The sequence below is a fragment of the Lissotriton vulgaris genome, chromosome 4_1 (assembly GCF_964263255.1).
Source record: "Lissotriton vulgaris chromosome 4_1, aLisVul1.2, whole genome shotgun sequence".
NCBI classification, from domain to species: domain Eukaryota; kingdom Metazoa; phylum Chordata; class Amphibia; order Caudata; family Salamandridae; genus Lissotriton; species Lissotriton vulgaris.
The window spans coordinates 1,604,158,736-1,604,176,606 of record NC_141691.1 but is presented as its reverse complement, the minus strand read 5'-3'; positions in this window follow the sequence as shown (position 1 = coordinate 1,604,176,606).

The window sequence follows — 17,871 nt, the reverse complement described above, 5'->3', positions numbered from 1 at the left end:
CAGGTTGTCAGTGGTTGCCAGATATCTGCTGGCCTGGAGCGCTGCGGCATTTATTCCCAGTAAGCTGTCAATTGGTCCCTACAGTACATGGCCGATTTTAACCATCCTGTCACCGCTGGCGGAGTCTTTTGTTTCCAGTGTAGTGCGATCTGCCTCTCGGCCAGCAAAAGCAGAAGGGCAACTAGTTTTCGAGAAGCACAGGGTATGTTCATGACAAATCCAAGGAGGGCCGCAAGCGGGTCCGGACTCATTTCCTCCCCAACTATCTGTCCTATCCTTTCAAAGACTTCCACCCAATATCTACTCACAGTCCTGCATTCCCATGTTAAGTGATAGAATGTCGCATCGTGTGTTCCACACCTCCAGCAGTTTGCGTCTGCCAACAGGCCCATCCTAAATAATTGTTTAGGCGTGCGGTATGTTCTATGCAAGAAATTAAAATGGATTAATCTCAGTCTGTAGTTGGGTGATAAATGTTCGAGTTGGGTGCAACAGAATAGCGAGTGTTTTTCTGTAATGCTAATACCTGCCTCCGTCTCCCACTGCAATCTCGAGTCAGGTTGTATCACAGGGGCCGTATCCTGCGGGATTCTGTAAATTCGAGTGACCAGTTTGTTTGGCGAACTGTTTGCTAATATATCCTCCAGTGCCGATAGCGTCGGCGACGCAGCAGGAAACATTGGGTATCTAGACCTGCATTCCACCCGTAACTGATAATAAAGGAGCAGTTCAGATGCCGTAGGCTTCTCAGACTCACACATTGCCTGTAAAGACATGAAGGTGTCATCCGGGTAGAGATCCCCCGCCACCGACAATCCGCATTTGCGTGCCCTTTCCGACACCGCTGTGTCCATTAATGGTCCCAATAGCGGGTTTCTACTTAGCGGCATGGTTAGGGCATATAGTTCAGCTAGTCCTGCACGTTTCGCTATGTTCAGCCAGGCCCATCGTACCGTTTCTACTGTGTCTAAATCTGTCGGTGATCGTTTGTATTTATGATACAGAGTTGTCGTTAATGGGGTGGGTGCTGACACGTCTATCTAAATTGCCACATGTGGTTGATATGGAATTGGATGTTGCCAATAATGCAAGTATTGGGCTTGCGCACTATATGCATATAATTCAAAATCTGGGGCCGCAAGACCACCCTGGCGGAAGGGAAGTGTCAACAGTTTCCAGGTTACTCTGGGTTGTTTTCCTGCCCAAACCAGTTCCAGGATCGCGGATCGAATGCGTCGGAAGAAGGAGAGCGTAAGCGGCAGAGGAATATTCACGAAGAGGTACAGAAATTTCGGTAGTATCACCATTTTTGTTATGGCTATGCGGCCCGTTAGGGACAGCGGCAGGGTCTTCCATTTTTGTACTTTGCCCTCCAGCCACTCCACTGCCACTCCATAATTTGATAGCCATATTTCCTGTATTGAGCGATTAATTCTGATTCCTAGATATTTTACTTCATCCGTCACCCACTCTATAGGAAACTTGGTGTGGCACTCGCTCGTGCCATCGGTTAGGGGCAGCATCGTCGATTTTGACCAGTTGATATTGACGCCAGTTAGGCCACTATATCTCACCAACTCTCGCATCAGGGGGTCAAAGTTCTCGGCTGGGTTTTGCATGTATATTGTTATGTCGTTCGCGTACATGGACACGAGTAGACCCCTCGATGTGAAGCCAATGCTACGATGTGTGTGATGTTGCCTCAGATGCGCTGCCAGAGGCTCTGTGGCCATGGCGAACAATAATGGCGATAAGGGACAACCCTGCCTAGTTCCCCTTGTAATATTGATGGAATCTGAGATTTGCCCATTTACTTTTACTCTTGCTTTTGGGCAATTATATAGAATGCAAATTTTTCGGGTAAATAACTGGCTAAAGCCCATGTGAGTGAATAGAGCTAATAGGAACTTCCATTCGAGGGAATCAAATGCCTTAGTGGCATCTAATAAGGCAGCTGCGGCTTGTACCTTGGGGTCTAAATAGTGCAGTAAGCCGAATAGTACCCGGATGTTATGGGAAGTTGACCTGCCCGTTACAAATCCCGACTGGTCCGACAGAGCTATATGAGGCAACATGGGTTTCAGCCTGTCTGCTAGTAGCTTCGCATACATCTTAGCATCCAGGTTTATTAGTGAAAGTGGGCAGTATGAGTCTGGACTAGTCGGGTCTTTATCAGGTTTGAGCAATGTTATTATCCTTGCTTCTCTGAGCGACGGTGGCAGTGTCCCCAACTCAATTGCCTCCATGTACATGTGCAGTCTGGGCACTGGTATATCCGCATACTCCTTATAGAATGCCGCTGTGAAGCCGTCCGGGCCTGGCGCTTTGCCCGGCGGTAAGCTTGCTATAACCGCCTTTATGTCTTCTGCCGTGATCAGTAGATCCATATATTCCTGTGCCCCATTATTGAACCACGCCAGAGCTATTGTGTCAAGATAATCTGTTATTGCCTGGTCTTCTGGTGTCACTTTGGAGGTGTATAGTGTTTCATAATATTCTGTCATTGTGTGTTATATATCTGGAGATGTTCTGACCAGTCTACCATCCCCGTTTCGCAGTTCCATAATATAATCTGTCCCTCTAGGTGTGCGTAGTAGGTTAGCTAAAGTCCTCCCTGCGCGGTCCCCCTCACCATACCGTCTAGCCTGGGTATATTTATTGAGGAATTTCACTTCTCTTTCTGCCTCCTCCTGAAACTGGGTGAGTTTCGTTCTGAAGTCGGCACGGGCCCTGTCAGAGGGTGCCGTTGTTAGAGTAGCTTCCAGGGCTGCCAGTTCTTTTTCCATTCTATCTAGTGTGTTTCTGATAGTGCGCAAAACCCCTGTTTTGAGCACCATGCAGTTACCTCTGGTAACCACCTTGCAGGCCTCCCAGAGTGTTCCCGGCGATTCCACAGACCCTTCATTCAGTTCAAAATACTCCAATATTTTTTCTCTCAATTCTTCTCTGAACACTTGATCAAGCAGTGCATGTGAGTGGAATCTGCAGCCAAATGGTTGCACATATTGCACTGGGGTGGCAAGTGACACTCCTACCGGTGCATGGTCTGACAGTGATCTCGGCAGGTGTGTTGCCTCTAAAACAGAGGTGTGAAGGTCCCTAGACATCAACCAGTAGTCTAGTCATGGCCAAGCGGCTCTATGAGCAGTAATACATGTGCCTGCGCGCGTCCCCGGATTCAATATCCTCCAGGAGTCTACTAGTGCCGCTTCAGCAATAATGTCTCCCAATTTTTCGGCTGCCTTCGGGTGATGTTCACGGGTTGCCCCCTGTCTGTCAAGTGTGTCAGAAAGTACAACATTGTAATCACCCACCCACAGGATCGAGGCTGAGTCTAGGGTTTGCATTTTGTGCCATATCTCCCCGAAAAATTCAGGATTGTCATTATTCGGACCGTACACATTTACTAGCAATAACTGCATTCCGCACAATATCCCCAGGATCATTATGTACCTCCCTTCAGGATCTGTTATTACCTTCTGTGTTCTCCATTGTAGCCCTCTCCGGAATAAAACTGCTACCCCTCTTGCGTAGTTCGAATAGGGATCATGTATTATCACCCCCCATCTAGTGTGTTTGAGTAATGATGTACCAGTGTTTTTTTTGTGTTGTTTTTTTTTTAAAAAAAAATTTTTTGGTCCTATCTGCCTTCCTCTTTAGACGGATAATGCCACCCACCTTGCACGACATTGCTGACGTGATGTGTTGTGTTGGTGGGAGAGATATACCGACAATAAAAGTTAGGGGTGCGTTCTTTTGACTCCATCTAGGTATGTTTCAACCTGCCGGACCTTACTCGAAACTATCCAGGCCCTTGGTCCAAAAGAGTATAGATGGCATAATCATCGGACCTGGGGAAAAAAAAAAACCCGTATCATCTCCAGTTGGTCAGGAGGTCCCAGAAAGCCAAGTTTCTATTGCTAACAGATCTTTTTAGATCTCTTTTGGATGTCTTGTATAAAGATGTGAGCCATGAGCAGTGTAAAGGAGGTGTCTTCTCTACCCATTGAATGCAGATCTGTCTTCTCACTAATAGAATTGCGTAAAAAAGAAATGACTTCTCCTTGCCTATGATGTTGTCTTCCATCCCAAAGATGACAAGTGGGAGGGTTATTGACAGGGATGTATTTAGTATAGAGTTTAGAGTGTTTTTCACGTCTTCCCTGAATTTTGCTATATTTGGGCATTTTAGGAACATGTGTACATCACATGCATCTGCTAAATTACATTTGTTACATTTCTTATCCGGTTGATATTTAGAGAGTTTTCGTGGTGTTAAGTATGCCCGATGTACCGAGAAAATATGATTTCGTACTAGCCAAGAGGGCTTTACGATTTTACGCAATAATCCAAAGGAGTTTATCCACCTCTCCTCGCATGGAAGCCCAATCTCTGCCCCCCATAACTCATCCGGGAGTTTAAACTCCCCTTCACTTTCCTCCAACAGAAGCCAATACCATATGGCTACTTCTCTTCCTCCAGTTGGTCGTTCCACCATTTGTTGTTCTGTTTCACTTATCTTCCAAATATTACCATCTATGCGGGTTTCAGATCTTGCCCAGCTATCCAGTTGAATATATTTAAATCTGGAAAGCCCCGGGCCAACTAGATCATATAGCTCATCCCAAGTTATCAGTTTTTTTCTTTAAATAATTGGCCCCATTTAGTAATGCCTGCTTGTTCTAATATAGTGGACAGATTGTCTTTCAGGCATGGGGGTAGACCAGGAGAGTCCCAAATTGGGGAATAATTTGAGTAATAAGATAAGCCCAGTTTTTTCCTGATGTTAAACCAATTTTTGGCCCATGAGTGTAATAGTTTCAATTTGATGTTTTTGAAAAATGTCTGACTTCCAAATTTAAACATAAAGCCATCTGCTGCTAGATTTGTCCCCCTTAGCATGGCCCCGTACATGGATGTATTAGGTAAATTAGATGGCATTTTGAGAAGCATTCTAGAATAAGACATTTGAAAGGCCCATGAATAGTACATTATGTCCGGCAATGCAAGTCCCCCTTTTTCTCTCCTTCTTCTGAGCTTCTCCCATGCTATTCTTGTGGTCTTGTAATTCCATATAAAAGAGTTAATTTCTCTTTGACATTTTTCCATCATTTTTGTATCCATAGCGATTGGGATAGTATTGAAAACAAAGGTGAATTTTGGGAGGATACACATTTTGACTAGATTTACCCTTCCTGTTATGGAAAGAGGCAAATGTGTCTAAGATTTCATAAGTCTTTTGCTTTCACTGTGTATTCTTTCCAAATTAGTTTGTGCAAGGCTGCCCACATCTTGGGTTATTTTGATTCCCAGATACCGCATTGAGGATGAGATGTTTATCCCAACATCTAGGTTGGGTAGATTCCATGTCATAATCTCGCTCTTACTCGAGTTTGTCGTAGCCCGAGACATGGCCGAATTCTTCAGCCCGTTGTATGACCACTGGGAATGCCCTGACTGGATCAGATGTAAACACTAAGATGTCGTCTGCGTATAATGCTACCCGTCTTTCCCACTCTCCGAAACAAAAAGATGGAATATTAGCCTCTTCCCTTAACACCTGGGCAATAGGCTCGATGTACAAATCGAATAAGAGAGGGGAAAGCGGGCAGCCCTGCCTTGTTCCTCGAGTAATGCTAAATGCTTCAGTCAGGGACCCGTTAACCAGCAGCCTAGCTGATGGTGCACTATATAACTGCTTAATAGTTCTGCAAAACACTTCCCCACAATTAAATTTTTTTAAGACGTCATTTAGGTAGAGCCAATTGACTCTGTCAAACGCCTTGGTTGCGTCTAGAGTCAAAGTGGCCAAGGGCAGAGAGAAAGCAGTAGTAATATCTATAGCCCCAATTAATTCCCGCGTTAACTCAGCTAGTTGTCGCCCCTTTATAAACCCTTTCTGATCATGATGGACTACAGTACCAATAACGCTAGCCAGTCTTGTGGCGATGATAGTTGTAAAAATTTTATAATCGTTGTTAAGTAACGATATTGGTCTGTATGACCTGCATTCTAATGGGGATTTCCCTGGTTTTGGGATGAGAACAATTGTGGCCTCACCCCAAGACTTAGGAATTGGCTGTTTTTCCTTTAAGATGCCATTAAAGAGTTCAGTTAGCACAGGTGTAGTAGTGTTCTCAAGAGCTCTATAGGTTTTTTCCATGCCAGGTCTAAGAAACTTCCACATAAATAGCAAAAGACGAAGGGTGATAGGGATAGAAGCAAAAAATGACATGTACTAAATTTTTGTCCTGGAACGTGAATGGTCTGCGTGTGAGAGGAAGACGTGAGCGCATACTACAATACCTGAGAGACTCACGGGCGCAGGTCATAGCGTTGCAGGAAACACACCTTCTCAGAATAGAGGCAAACACTATACTAAAAAAACATAGGTGGATTGACAAATTTTGTTCCACAGACCATAATGCTAATATAAGAGGGGTAGTGTTCATTTTTAAAAAATCTGCAAAAGCAGAAATACTAGATTGTAGGGAAGACCAAACAGGGAGATGGCTAATAGTAAGAGTCTCGCTTGATGGTCAGATTAGAATTTTGGTGGGCTACTATGGCCCAAACTCGGATGACCCATCACACCTAGACGCAATAAGGACCCAATTAATAACAGTGCATGAGCCAATAATCTGGATGGGAGATTTTAATATTGTTCTTGATCCCAAATTAGATAAATCAATAAGGTCTAAAACTATTGGCTCTATTAAATCTAGAGAAACACTTAAAGCAATAATGACATACGTGGGTCTGGCAGATCTTTGGAGAGAAAGAGTAGGTAATAAGATGGGGGTGTCTTATAGGAACAGCCGGTTTAAACATAAATCCAGAATAGACTATGCCTTCTTTAGTTACTGTCTAAAAGACACTCTCGAATCAATAGATTATTTACCATCACATCTATCAGACCACTCGGCGATAGAGTTTACTCTTAAGTCTGACACCACTGTCAAACACCCTTCATGGTCTTTTGACAGGACACTCCTGCTTGAGGAAGACGAAGTCAACTTCCTAGTAAAGGAATCTATAACCTTCTTTGAATTAAATAGAAACTCAGCAACCCCAACAGTCGTTTGGGAGACATTCAAAGCGTTTTTAGGAGGGCAAATTACTAATAGAGCCTCCTATAGGTGGAAGGTATATTTTGACAAGATAAACAGATTAGAACAAGATATGAAAACTTTAGAGTCAAAAATGGTCTCGCCTTCAATAACAGCTGAAGAGCAAGAAAGACTGGCTGAATTGAAAGCTGAATTAGAGAATACTCTGCAGGAGAGAATAAATAAGAGGTGGGAAGCAAGTAAATCCTCTCAATTTGAGTTTGGAGAAAGTGCAGGGAAAATTCTGGCTTGGAAAATCAAATCTGATAAAGCCCTAAATTACATCAGGGAAATCAAGATAGAAGGTGAGCCAGAGATAAGAACCACCAGCCCTGAGATAGGGAGAACGTTTCTTGAGTTTTTTCAAGATATCTACAAAGAGGATCTCCCCAACGACCAAAGCGCAAGAGATAGATGGTTAGACGCTATTACACTACCTACTTTCTCAACAAACCAGAGCAAATCATTAGAGTCAGACATTACAGAAGAGGTGGTGAAAAAAGCTATTAGTCAAACTAAGAAAGGGAAAGCAGCAGGCCCGGATGGTTTGCCGGGAGAAATCAATAGAGCTCTTGATGATGTACCAGTGTTAGTTAGGTGAGTTTCCTGCAACAGGCAGACATCCACTTCCTTTCTTACCAAATAAGAGTGTATAAGTCTCGCTTTTCTTTTATCATTCATGCCCCGTACATTCCAAGATAAACACTTTATTGAAGTCATGGCAGTATCTGTGTTTATGTATGTCGTCTCACAAGTATCATAGAACCATCTGGAAGCCACTGAGGCATTACTTCAATGAGAGTGTGTAGCGCAATGAGCACTGAACTGTATACTGTGTGGGTCACTTGGAGCATATCCAACATTATTCCAGCGTTGAGCAGATCCTCCCCCGACCACCCCCAGGACACGCACCCAACATTTCGGTCACTCTCAACAATGCCTGCTATATCTCTATTCCAAGCACGGAGTATGAACCAACCCAATATTACGCCTCCACAAAATAACAATAACAAACAAGATTCTCGGAACCCAGTCACTTCCCTCCCTCCCGCTCCAACCCCCCAATTAGGTTGTGCATAACCCCGCCCCCTCCCTTCCAACCAACTCCAGTTGGCAACATCAACAATCTGATTATCCAGTTCGTGGGACTCATCCCATGGGGTACGCAGGAAGGCTCCATCTACCCCTGTACTTGTGACAGGGTGATCGAGCGCTGGCCCAACAGTGCCTGCTCTAGAACCCCAGCCACCCATGCCTGAGTGGATTACCGTTCGTTTGTTCAAAAAAGCATGGGGAGTTTAGTCATACCCAATTTGGACCTTAACGTCCCAGTTCTATCAGGAGCCACATCCCATTTAATTCACCTATCTTGTACCAGCAACACATAGTGTTATTCAACGTCACTTAGCTTCTCTGTCGAGTCTTGTTCTTCTGGTTCTGTCTGTCGTTTCTGCTCCTTAACAAGTTTTTTGGCATACTGCAATGCCGCCTTCGCGTCCACAAAAAAGGTGGGCCTGCCTGGACCCTGCACTCTCAATTTTGCCGGGTATATTAAGGAGTATTTTGTGCCAGTCTGTTAGAACACCTTCTTTGCTGGCAGGAACTCTCTTCGAGCTGCTTGAACTTGGAGTGTGAAGTCAGGATACATAGCAATTCGGTTCCCTTTATATTGCATATCCTCCATACCCCGCGCCATGCGCAAGATCGTGTCGCGGTCTCTATAGTTGAGGACACGGGCCAATATGGGCCTCAGTGGTGCTCCTAGTTTCGGCCTGGGCCCCAAGGTTCTATGCACCCTCTCTATGAGCGAAAGTCCATCTCCAAAAATGTCCTTCATCATTTGTTCAATATAACGTTCCATGTTTGCTATGTCTGTGGATTCCGCCACGCCGGTAATGCGGACGTTGTTGCATCGCGACCTCGCCTCCAAAACCTCGTTCTTCTGTTGGATGAGGGCTAGCACTTTATCCATGCCACGTACTTTTTTGTCCAGGTCTGTCTGGCTTTCCTCTGTTTCGGTCACACGTGTCTCCAGCACTCCAACTCTGCCCTCTTGTTTGTCCATCCTCTTCGTCATACCGTCCATACGTGCAGCCAGGGCGTCCATTTTTGTATCTATACCCTGCAGGCTCGTCTTTAAGTCCTGAAAGATGGATTTTTGATATCTTCCGCCGGCAGTCTAGTCTGGTCATCTCCCGACGCCTCTTGATCCTGGTGATCCGGGCCCGACGTCTTCTGCTTCGATTTATCGAAAGTGATTTTGGGTTGTCTTGTGTCCGGTTTTCCCATGGCGAGTCGCGGCTATGTTTTTTATGAGGAAATGAGCCCCACACTTGGCTCTCTGTAGGTGTCCCGGACGATCGAGTATTTAGAAGGTTACCCGCGCACAGTGGTGTTCACAAGGTCCTGTTGCTATGTCCTCCACTTTGTACTTTGCCCACCGCTCTGCCAGCATTCACTCGGTTAGCCAGCAAATTCCCAGCTCAGCCTTGCTTACTTAGGATTATTATTGACCGGAGACCGGTTGTCGCCCAGTCACAGTGGTATAGGTACGTTTGTTAGGGGATTCCTGTTATGGTGGTGTCCGTGTTTTAAACCGGGGGCGTATTGGTAGCAGTGTGTGCCTGCGGTGCGGGCCACTTGTCCTCCGCTCACCAGGCCGTCTCGCTTCCCCCGATCCCAATCCAAGATGGCGGTTCGCGCTCCTCCCTTGCCAGTGTCTGACGCGCTATACAATATCCAAATATGCACAGTCTCTCAATTTTCGGTGTCTCTACAGCACCCCAGGTGCCGCATGTGCGGCTTACTTCTTGAGGTGTAGTGTTTGCCCCGTACATGGTTTTCCCGATGACTGTGCTCGTCTTCTTTCTGACGTGCTCACCGCACCACCGGTGTTCTCCCCGCTTCGGAACAGTGATTGTGAGAATAGCGCCTCCTTTACCCTCCAGGCCAGCTGGGGGATGTGTGCGATAGCAGGAGCGTTGTTTTTGACCGGCACTCAGGACGCTTGCGTTTCGAGATCGTCGCGCTCAATGCCGCGGTCTCGCCCGCCGTGCCGGTCCATCGCTACTCGAGTCCCCGGCTTCCAACAAGGTACCAGGCCTCTTCACGGCTGTAAACCGGGCGGCCGTACATGACGAATATCAGGTTCTTGGCCACAGGAGTCTCACAAGGCCAGGCAGGCGTCTTCTTCAGTCTTTAGGGTCTGTTAGGTCCGAGCCACACTGTCAGTTTGAATGGATTAATACCGGATTAATGCGCTCGATCGGCGGAGCTGCGAAGTTAGCCAGCCATTCCGCTCGGCAGCCAAGCCACGCCCCCCTTTTAGGGTTTAGAGGTGGGTGGAGTTTAGGGGTGGAGAAGGTTTTTAGACACTAGGAGCGGGTAAAGTTTATGGGTGGTGACGTCTTTTACAGATCAGGAATAGGTGGCGTTTAGGGGGTAGTAAAGGTTGATTAGGGTTCACAAGTGAGTGTTTAAGGTTTTGAGAGTAGTTTTTAAGGTTCAGGGATGGTGGAGGTTAGTGCGTTGATGGATTTTTGGAATTCATGGATGGGCAGAGTTGAGGACTGGTGAGAGTTTAGTAATAGATAGAGTTTAGAGGAGGATAAGGATTTTTAGGGTTCAAAATGGTAGGAGTTTAGGGATGATGAGGTTTTATAGGGGTCAGAGATGTGTGAAGTTTAAAGGGCAGAAAGAGGTTTAGGGTTGAAGAATGGGTGGAGTTGAGGGTCTTGAGGGATTTTGAGGGTTCAGGTAGGGTTGGAGTTTAGATGTAGAAATGTTTTTTAAGGATTTAGTGATGGGTGTGACATTTAGTTGTAGTGGAGGGTATTTAGGGGTGGGTGGTGTTTAGGGGTGATTGTTTTTTTAGGTTCAGTGATGGACGGAATTTAAAGGTGGTGAGGGGTTTTAAGGTTTCAAGGATTTGTGATGTTTAGGCATAGAAAGGGTTTGTTTGGGTTTCAAGAATAGGTGTTGTTTAGGAGTAATGGGAGTTTTCTATGGTTCAAGGATGAGTTTCGGCATCAAGAGGTAGAAATTTGGAGAGGGTCCCTTCCAGGAACTGTAATCCAATCAGCGCATACCTCTGCCCTCCCTTCTCCATTTCCATCTTTTTTCTCCATCTCTCCCTTCTGATGCTGCACTCTTCTATCCCTTGTGATTCCGTGGATATTATTTCTCTGGGCCATGTCTGCACTCAAGCTTAACTGTTTCTTGCTGTTGCTATCCATCCGGCACTATGGAGGGGGTCCTCCTTTGTTCGCTCTAGATTAGTGCTACTGCTCCCAACTAATCGTTTAAAGTTTAGTTTCAGTCCCCTAGTGAGAGTTTAGTTCTTTGGGTGTTCTACCTTAGGGCGACAGATGCTTCCTGATCCGAAGTGTGGGGTGGGGGGAGTTGGGGGGTATTGGGGAGGGGGGAGACCGTTATCTCCCGCATGTTTCTTGTTCTCAGCCGCCTACGGGCTTATCATGGTTCGGCCGCTCCTCGGCCTTTGTTGTCGCTGCTTGTGAACAGCTGGTTGCAGCTCCCTACCCTGCTATCCGATTGTGGGTACATCCTTGTCCGACACACACGTCTGGCTCACCGCTCTCCCGGCCACTCTGGGTTCCCTGCGATCTACCCCGGGGGCGAACTGCGGGCTGCCGCCCCCCTCTCCCGTCTCCCACCCCCACCCCGAGCACCTGCACCCCGCTGGTCCATTCCGACTGCCCTGCTCTTTTGACCTGGTGTGGTACTGTGGGGCCCCCCCTCGAGGCAAGTCCCCAGCTGCCCCTGCGATCTCCCATGTCCTCCTCCTCCCCGAATGGCTTCCACTCTAATTAGGCCCCTCCATGTCCTCTCCTGGAACGTCAACGGTCTCCTCGACCGCATCAAGCGCGCTGCGGTCCTTTGAGCGGCGCATCGCCACTCGGCGAACGTGCTCCTTCTCCAGGAGACCCAACTTTTGTGGACTCAATGCACTTACCTGGGCCGCTACGGGTTCGCGATGGTCTGGCACTCTGGGTTCCAAAGTGGGTCCCGAGGGGTGGCGGTCCTGCTACGGAAAGGTCTCCCTTTCATCCTGATTAAAGCCCGCAATGACCCACGAGGGCGCTACGTTGCTATCTCGGGCATGATGGAGGGCTCTCCCCTGAATATTCTGAATGTCTATGCCCCGCCGGCCCTCTTGTCCCCGACGCTTCGATGCCTCACTCAGATTGTCCCCACTTTCCCGGTCGGCCTCACAATTATAGGAAGTGACTTCAACGCCGTGATGCAACCGGGGCGAGACTCCACCGGTCACCCCTGGGCGACCCGCTCCTCCTCTGCGGCTGCCCTGTCCGGCTGGGCTTCGGCCTTGGTGCTATGCGACACTTGGCGGGTCTGGGACCCGCGCAAGACACAATAAACTCATACCTCTCACCACAGCCACTCCCGTATTGACCTTCTCCTGCTCCCGGCCACAGATTGTCATTTGGTCTCTGGAGTCACTATCTTACCGAGGGGACTGACAGATCACTCCCCCGTCTCCCTCTGCATGGGCTCCGCACCATGGGGTCTGCGGGCGATATGGTGCCTCAACGCATGGTTCCTGCAGGACCAGGCAGTGGTGGACGAACTAAGGCAAGAACTAACCCTCTACTTCACTGCTAACGAGGGCTCGGTTCCATCGCCAGGGTCACTATGGGAGGCCGGTAAGTCGGTGATTTGTGGAGTGGTGAGGGGCTTGTACATGCCAAACGAGCGGACCGGCTGGCCCGGCTTGCGGAGCTGGAGTCCCGGGCTGCCCGGTTTGAAGCCGAGCAGGCTGCACTAGGTCTAAATGACCCTATCCGGCAGTTGGCGCTGATCCGGGAGGAGCTCCGTCAAGTCTCGCTCGACTCGGCCCAGCAGCTGTGGCAGTCGTCTGTGGTGCGGATATATGGCTGGGGGGACAAAAACTGTAAACTTCTCCACAACTTGTTCTCCTACCCTCAGATTTACTGCGTCATCCTGGAGATCCGCACGTCAGACGGCACCCTCCAGACGTCCTCCGGGGCTATAGCAGGGGCCTTCGCCGACTTCTACACCCCTCTCTATACAGCGCGCCCACCTGACGCGCTTCTGACTACCCTCCTGGGCAGAGCCGGCGCCCGGTTACCCTCCCTTGCCCCAGAGGATGCGGAGGCCCAGGAGAAGCCCTTCACACAGGAGGAAGTCCTGGAGGCTATCCCTCTTCTGACCAGAGGCAAGATACCTAGTCCAGACGGATTCCCTCAGGAGTTCTATGCAGCCTTCCGAGACACTCTGGCCCACCACCTGATGACTCTGTTTCTTCACGTGCTGGAGAAGGGCTCCTTTCCCCCCGATTCGGACCTGGCCAGGTTTGTGGTCATTCCCAAGACCCACCCGCCCTCTGTGAACTGCGCGGACTTCCGCCCTATCTCCCTTATAAACACCGAAATCAACCTCTTCGCCACCATACTGGCCCAGCGGCTAACCTCTTCGCCACCATACTGGCCCAACGGCTCAAGCCCTTCCTGAAGGACCTAGTCCCTCCGGACCAGTGCGGTTTCATGCCAGCCAGAGGTACCCGCCACTGTATCCGTCGCCTCCATCTGGCCCTGGCCCATCGCTCCCGCCTATCTCCCTATCTGGCCCATCTCTCTCTCGACTTTGAGAAAGCTTTCGATACGGTGGGCTGGGATTATCTACAAGACGTCCTGGAGGAGATGGGCTTTGGCCCGCGGTTCCGCAGCTATGTTGGGGTCCTTTACACGAGCCCCAGGGCCCGAGTGTTGATCAATGGGACGCTCTCAGAGGCATTCGCGATACGTAGAGGTACGCGCCTGGGCTGCCCTCTGTCTCCACTCCTGTTCGCGTTAGCGATAGAGCCCCTGGCGATGCTTATCCAGCACGACCGCCTCGTTCAGGGGAGGACCTGGAATGAGAGTCACATAGACAAAATAGCTCTCTACGCCGACGACGTGCTCCTCTATTTGGTGGACCCGGTGACCTCGGGACCTAGGTGTCTGCAGATCCTTCTGGACTTCGAACAAGTCTCCGGTCTCCGGCTCAATGCAGCAAAGTCCATCCTGGTCCCGCTGCACCCCTCCCAGGAATGCTTTGACTGGCAGTCCTCCATCCCCCTTAGACGACACTCGGTTAAATACTTGGGGATATGGGTGACTCTATTGCCGGAGCTGGAATGGGCACTGAATGTGACGCCCTTAGTAACCCTAATGCGCTCTGACCTGAAGAAATGGCAATCCCTCCCCCTCAATCCCCTGGAACGGAGTGCACTGTTCAAAATGATGGTCCTCCCCCATTTTCTATACATTCTACAGAATACTTCCATTCCCCATCATCGTTCCTGGTTCCGGGAGCTGGACGGAGCCCTCTCCAGGTTCCATTGGAGTGGCGGGCGATCGCGTATCTCCCTCGCACACAGCCGCATTCCCCCTTTGACGGGGGCCTAGGTGTGACTCATCTTTACCTCTACTACCTCGCCACCAAGCTGATCGTCATCCACGACTGGTACGTGGGCGGCTGGTCCGACCCGGCGTACCGGGTGGAACTTGAGGGGACGGACTTTTCTCAGCTCCAAGCGTTCCTTTACGGCTGCCCTGTCCCGAAACCATGGCCCCAATTACCAGAGCGGTCTTGCTGGCTTGGCGCACCGCCCAACGCCACACAGGATGGGACCGCAAACTTACCCACCAGACGCCACTCTGGCATGGTAACTGGCTCCGGGAGGTCTCGTCCCTTGGAGGGTTTCGGCGCTGGGATCTCATTGGGGTGTCGGTGCTCGGGGACGTTTGGGTGGGGGACCACATGCGAGCTTTCGCTGACTTACAACAGCGGCACGCCCTTCCTCATGTCCAGCACTTTCGGTATTTGCAGCTACGCCATGCCCTGTATGCACACCTCCCCACGCCAACCAACCTTCCAGAGTTTAGCCCGCTAGAAGCCCAAGTGATGATGGGGGACCTGGGTAGGGGAGGAGTGTCCCGAATTTACTGTGCCCTGGTCAACAATAGCCCCTTGTCCCTTGACCAACTGCGCACCCGCTGGGAGGGTTGGGTGGGACCCCTGGAGGAGGTTGATTGGAGGGACGCCCTGATGGCCCAGCGTACCCTGACCACATCCTCAAAGCTGCGGCTGGTGCAAACATATTACCTATACACGTCCTACCTCACTCCAGAGAGGCTTTTCCGAGCCCGCTTGCGACACTCCCCGGACTGCCCCAGATGTGGGCACTCTCCAGCCGACTTCTATTATATGGTGTGGACGTGCTCGGGGCTCGCGAGGTTTTGGAGGGGGGTGGAGAGAGAACACTCACAGGCTCTGGGCTGGGAGGTCCCTCACGAGCCGCTGCGACTGTTGCTGGGTTTCTTCGATGGCCTAGATGGCAGTAGATCAGACAAACGCCTGCTAGGGACAGCGGTGGCCGTGGCCAAATGGGACATAGTACGCAACTGGATACGAGAGTCCGCCCCTACGGTGGGGGGATGGAGGAGGGGGATAGACTGGTGCAGGGCCCAAGAAGAGGCCCTCTTTGAATCTCGGGGTGTCCCAGAAATGTTCCGTAAAATATGGGGGAAATGGTTTAACTTGATCCCACCGTAAACCCAGATATCCACATTGTCTTTGTTGTTACCATGCTAAATATGATGTCGGACTGGATTGTTATAATTCTACCCATTTGTACTGATATTTTTATCTCACTGTACCTGCTAACTCATGAGCTGCGACCATTGAAATCTTCTCCCTGTTTTAAAAATGACAATAAAGTTGATTATCAAAAAAAGAGGTAGAAATGTTGTTTAGGGTTCAGGGATAGGTGAAGTTTAAGGGTTGGCATTGAGTGTAGTTTAGGTGTAGTGAGTTGTTTTTGTGCTCAGAGATGGGTGGAGTTTAGGGGCAGAGAGGGCTTTTAGGGTTCAGTGATGGGTGGAGTTTTGGCGTGGTGAGGTATTTTAATGGGCTTCGGATGGATGGTGTTTTGAGCTTGTGAAATAGTCATAGATGGATGGTGTTTAGGGGTTGTGAGGATTCAGCAAATTAAAAGCATCTAAAGCAATTGTTTGAAAATGTAGAAATATAAATCCAAAATATAGCCCCATGAAGTAAAGCACTGTGATAAATACCTCTGCTCCCCATCCCTGAGAGCAAAAAGTAACATCAATCTTGCTGCTGTTGTTTTATTTCAAATTTGGGGTATTGCGGGAGCCATAGGCATGGGACAAAGCCCACAAAACTGGCTCTTATCATGATTGGCTGGGGGGGCGCTGGGTCGCTGGGGTGTGGCTGCAGCTACACCAGGCAGGCAACATTTTAGGTGGTTGGGCTGAGGTAGAACCCTCTTGTTCCTGCTCACTTCCTTCTGCCATTCTTCTTGCAGTTTCCTGTTTTTGTTCCTATGAGACCTCTTCAATCTATGGCTGCCAGCGGCTCCCTCCTCAGCTGCCTCATTTTGTCGGGTAGCATAGGCAGCGGTAGTGGATTGCCTGGATTTATTGGTAAAGGCTTCCTTGCCTGCTACAGGGGTGCCAGACTTCCCCATCATTAACGGTCTATTCGGGGGTTGGTTTTCACAGAAATGAAGGGGATGAGATAAAAACTGCAAAAGATTGATATATATGGTGTCTGCTGAGAAACAACAAAAACCTAGAGTCTGCACAAGAGGGCCTCTTTGTGGACATTTACTCTGCAGCAACAGATTGTTGCCACTGCCCAACCTCCAAATCCACTCACCAAACTTTTAGGGGAAAAAAGTTGTCTTATAGAAATATGTTCTGGAAGTATTCTGACATTCATTCTGTGTTGTGCTGCATGATGCTCAAAAAGGGTCAGGGTGTAGGCCAGCCCTTTCGGGCCACATCTTTGGGAGGTGAAAAAAGGAGCATGTTGGGCATTCAACAGAAAAGCCTGCACATGGCCTTCAAGTGCTCCTTCTGTGGGACTGCGATCCACCCTGGAATCAAATGCTTCAAAAAAACCTAAGAAAATGAAGGCAAAAGTAAACCTGTGACTGACTGCTCTATAAAGAAAATTACAACTGCGGACTGCTCTTTAAAAGGTTCCTCTCTTGTGTCACTTCAGGCTTTGTCCTTTAGCTAAATTCCTACCCAAAATCTGATCTAGTTCATCACTTTTCTGTGGCTTCCGCTATCGTTTTAAGATGCCAGCTGCAGGGGTTGGATAAAACCTCTGCCCCAGCTACTTCTCCACAGGAGAAGGTTTGGTATTTTAAGAGTTCCTCAGAATCTTGTCTCAAAGCATGCAAGGTGACTCTGCACTAGCTCTAGGTGCTGTTCTTGCAGCTCAATTTGACTTTGCAGTTCATTCAGACCACCCCTCCCCCTTCTTGAGATCCGTTGTGCAAGCAATGCCAGGGCTAAAGGAGATGCAAAAACAACAGTTGATGGACAGAATGCAGAACAATGTCATACATTCACCCCAGTACAGAGATCTGTCCATCAACAGTTGTTTATGCATTTGTCACCCCGAGTGGGAATGGTATGCTCAGACGTGAGTCCCATGCTCTCTACACCACCGGAGTCAAGAAATCATGGTTGATGACGGTTGATAGCCAGAACCCAGTCCTAGGATGCTTGATTCCGGTCCAAGAAAGACATGGCTTGGCAGTTCGGGCTGGACTGCTCCCATGAGGCACAGGGTCAAGGCTGATTTGCATATGGCCATGTCTGAACTGGGGTGGTGTGGAGTGCAAAAAAACGATGGATTTAGGCCCAGATCTCTGTATTGGGGTGAATGTATGACATTGTTCTGC